The sequence below is a fragment of the Vulpes vulpes genome, chromosome 3, assembly GCF_048418805.1.
Source record: "Vulpes vulpes isolate BD-2025 chromosome 3, VulVul3, whole genome shotgun sequence".
Lineage (NCBI taxonomy): Eukaryota > Metazoa > Chordata > Mammalia > Carnivora > Canidae > Vulpes > Vulpes vulpes.
Window position 1 is genome coordinate 3451734 of NC_132782.1, and position 4763 is coordinate 3456496.

Genomic DNA, 4763 nt, shown 5'->3' on the forward strand with positions numbered 1-4763 from the left:
GGCATTATTCCCAAGAGAGGTCTATATATATTTTTTAAACATTGTTTTCACTTTATCACTCTTTCGCTCACAAACTTAAGTGGATCCTAATTCCAACTACATTTTTTATACATTTCTAGATTCAGGGCGAGCATCATGGATGTGCAACCTGTACATTCACACAGAGTCTTGCACTTAGCTTAGCTGTTGCTTTGTTGTAATTCTTAATTTTTGAACAAGGGGCCCTGCGTTTTCATCTGGCGCTAAAAATGATGTAGCCAGTCCTAGCCAAATTCTGCAGACGCCCTACCTCCCAGGCCCATTTTAACTATTGCAGTCATATATTCTTGCTGCCCCTGTTATGCACAAAACACAGCATGCTCATTCCTCACGATGATGGCTCTGATCAGGTTGCTTTCTGCACTCTGTATGTTTCCCCTAGTCTTTGTGCATCTTTCCAGGCAGAGTTTCAACTTGAGCACCATTTGGGAATCCTTATCCAACTATTCTAACCAACTTGTATTTTCCTTTTTCTCTCTGACTCCAAAGGTCTGCCTCTTCCACCCTGCACTTTGCTGCTTATCAGTTCGGATTCTGTCCCTCAAATCCCGTTAATAGTAGGAGAGTCCATTTATTTTATTTGGGCCTCAGTTTCCTTGGGTGTAAATAAAGTTATTGTTCTAGGTCACTGAGATTCTTCCAGCATTAATCATCTGTGAACTTTTCATATTGCTTTGAAAGATGCTGAACTTAAGGTTGTAGACAAGATATACAAGTCTGACTAGGTGAAAACACACAGTTGAATTCTAAACGAGGTCTAGCAGAGCTAAAGGGCACTAGATTATAGAGTAATACATTTGGATAGAGAAGACGTATTCTAATTAAATTTTTTAGGAGTTAAAGAAATTCAAGTTAAAAAAGGAGATATCTGGAGTGCCTGGCTGGCTCAGTTGGTAGAGCATGTGACTCTTGATCTCAGGGTGGTGAGTTCAAGCCCCAGGTTGGGTGTGGAGCCTATTTAAAAATAAATAAAATTAAATAATTTTTTTTTAGAAAATTTAAAAGGCACCTGAGTGGCTCAGTCATCGGCCTTTGGCTCAGGTCACGATCCCAGGGTCCTAGGATCAAGCCTCACATTGGGCTCCCTGCTGCGTGAGGAGTCTGCTTCTCTTTCTTCCTCTGTCCCTCCCCCTGCTCATGCTCATGCTCTTGCTCTTGCTCTCTATCTGAAATAAAATATTTAAAAAAAATTTTTTAAAAGGAGATATCCCTTTAGACCCACTAGACAATATTATAAGACTGCACAATTCTGAATGTGAGCGAACACATGGGGACATTTGACCCTGTGGGCATGTGGGTGAAGGCAGCCATTTCAGAGGGCAGCTGGTACCATTTGGGCACATTAGGTTTGCATATAAACCATGGACTAGTATGTCCATTTGGAAATACTTGTGTATGTAAATTCTTATGTAGGTCAAATAATTTCTTATTGAAGTCAAGAGAAGGACTTGGACTTACTATACCAGGATGTTCATTGCAGGATGTTCATTGACTTCTAGGGAGGCAGAGGGACCAGGATAAGGATAAAGGGGTAAAGTTGAATAAATATATACATAAAACAAAGAGGTATGGCTGCAATGATAATAGAATGTCATGAACAGAGAAGTATGATTAACTCAATTTTAGACAGATTAGTTTGTCCAACTCAAAAAATGTTGAAAAGTAAAAAGTAAAGCATACATGTTATAAAAATTCAAACAGCACAGAAAACTATAAAATCAGAAGTTAAATTCTTCTTCCAGTCTAGTGTATTTTTCTTCCTTGTTTCCTGGAATTAGTTCTTGAAGTTTTCAACCATTAATAATTTCTTGTTTAACCTGTCTCTTTCTACGTCCATTTCAGCACAGCAGATCTGCCTTTGCTACAATAATGACAGAGTCCTCCATGGTAGAGAGACACAGCATAATTTAATCAATCCCTTATTGATGGGCCCTGTTTACTAGAATGTCTCTCATTTTCTTATTGATTTTTCAGAGTATTTGTGTATTAACAAACCTTACTTGTATTTTCCTTTACTGAACTCCTACACTATTTCCTACACTATTTTGATAGTCCCTATCAAAATTTAGCTCAAATATCTACTATTTCCAGTTTTTACTGTCATTCATACCTTCCTAATACATTGCATTTGTAGTCAGGGCAGGGAAACTTGTATATGGTTATTTTGTTTGTTTTCATAATTGTGTTTCAGCAGCCCCTAACACAATATTGGATATAAAGTCAGTGTTCAAATTTTCTGATTGACATTGGGAATTGCATATGCAAAGTAACCTATCAAGAATCATCGATATATATGAATAATAATTGATATTTTTTCAGTAGAAAACTCCAAATGAGGTCTGGAAATACTTTATTTTTTTTTTAATTTTTATTTATTTATGATAGGCACACAGTGAGAGAGAGAGAGAGAGAGAGAGGCAGAGACACAGGCTGAGGGAGAAGCAGGCTCCATGCACCGGGAGCCCGACGTGGGATTCGATCCGGGGTCTCCAGGATCGCGCCCCGGGCCAAAGGCAGGCGCCAAACCGCTGCGCCACCCAGGGATCCCTGGAAATACTTTAAAACATTCTCTCTCTCTCTCTCTCTCTCTCTCTCTCTCTCTCTCTCTCTCTCTCTCTCTCTCTCTCTCTCTCTCTCTCTCTCTCTTTTTCTCCCTCCACCCCCTTTCTCTTTCTCATATCCTGGAAAAATAACACTGAGCATACTATCTTCAAACACTGCAAAATTACTTCAAAATTATAATAGAATACATGTGAGTTTTGGTATAATTTATATATCAGATGTTATGTGTTGAATTGTTTTCCCCAAAATTCATATGTGGAAGTTCTAACCCCTGGTACCTGTGAATGTGACCCTTTTCTTAACTTATTTTTTTCAAAAAGGGTCTATGAAGATGATTGGGATGAGGTCATAGGGAGGGCACCAATTCCGTAAGGCTGGGTCCTGATAAAAAGGGAGAATTGGACACAGAAACAGACACACACACACACACACACACACACACACACACACACACGGAGAAAGAAGTCCATGTAAGAGGAAGGCATGGATGGGGCAATGCTTCTACAAGCCAGGGAACACTAAAGATTGCTAGCAAACTTCCAGAAGCTAGGAAAGAGGCATAAAACAGATTCTCCCTCATAGCCCTCATACAGACAATCCTACCAAAACATTGATCTTGGACTTCTAACCTCCAAAACTGTGAGACAGTATATTTCTGTTGTTCAGGCCACACAATTTGTGGTACTTTGTTGCTGCAGCTCTAACAAATGAAAACATCAGGTTATCAGGAAGAAGTAACTCAGTTAAAATAGTACAATATGAATTTTTTAACCTGGCAGAAACCAGTATATTTGTTTATATTAATAACAGTAACTTTATTCTTAATATGAATTCTTGCCTTAAATAGGCTCCTATGATTTAAACAACACAAAGCTAGACCAAACAGTGATTTGATACCAGAAAAGTCAAGGAACTACCCCACATGAACAGGTAGGAAAGAGAATTGAATTCCACAAATAAACTCTTCTACAAAAATAGCATCCTGGTTACCAGAGGTTTAATTTAGGGAAGCTTAGTAAATAATTTAATTTAAGAAAGTACTAGTTTCTTAAAGAAATTAGTGTAGCTTCTCTAGGAAGACTCATAGATGACACAATTGACAACCCCTTTTTTTAGAGAGAGCAGGAGCAGGCTTGGGGGGTGGGCAAAGGGAGAAGGAGAGAGAGAATCTCAAGCAGGCTCGCCACCCAGCAGGAGTGGCCATGAAGCATGGTCTCATAACCCTGAGATCACAACCCTGGGATCACAATCTGAGCCAAAATCAAGAGTCGGACCCTTAATCAACTGAGCCACCTAGGCACCCCAACAACCACTTTTTTTGAGAATAGCTTTCCCTTTAGACAAGTTTTTAGACTAATTCCTAATCTAAATGTTTCTAGTTCTATTTTCATGATTATTTTAGGGGTTAGAAACATTAAATATAATTAATGGTCATGAAGGGTGGCAGAGATAGGGATAAAACAAGAAGGACACAGAGCTTTCAGGACAGAATGAAATTTTTTTTTTGCTTTCAATCATGTAAATATCATTGCAAAATCTATACATTTGTCTTACCAAATGCTTTGCTTATTGATCATCTAGCTTTGCAAATTTTTTGATTTGCTCTTAAATGTACTGTGTCCATTTGTAAATATAACTCAGGTTCCCACATGCCTCTTCAGCTGTGCATACACATTCACGCACACTAACGCATACACATATATTGCCTTTTTTTTCTCCCTAAAGGAAACATGAAAGATAAATCTACAGAGATGTGTGAGAATGAGGCAGGTAAGTAAGACATCCTTGAGTGTACATTTCTGTATAGCTTTGTATTTTGAACCATTTAAACATGTTCATATAACAATATTTAATAAGAAATAATGAGGAAAGCTGACCCTAAAATTTGAATGTGAACAGAAACCAGGGAGCCTAACTGTATATAAAACACAACCACACATGTATGAGAGAATTAATTCAAATAACATTCGAACAAGTACTTTGTATATTTTTTTGTGACATGTATTCTAAGGAAAAAAATGGCAAATCTTGAATTTTACATAGTAGATGCGTCATGAGTAGTGGCATTTATGAAAAAAAGAAAAAATAGTGCTATTGATAAATGAATTCTGAAACTCTTATATGTATTGTATGATAGTGCAAATGAGTAATATATCAATGTT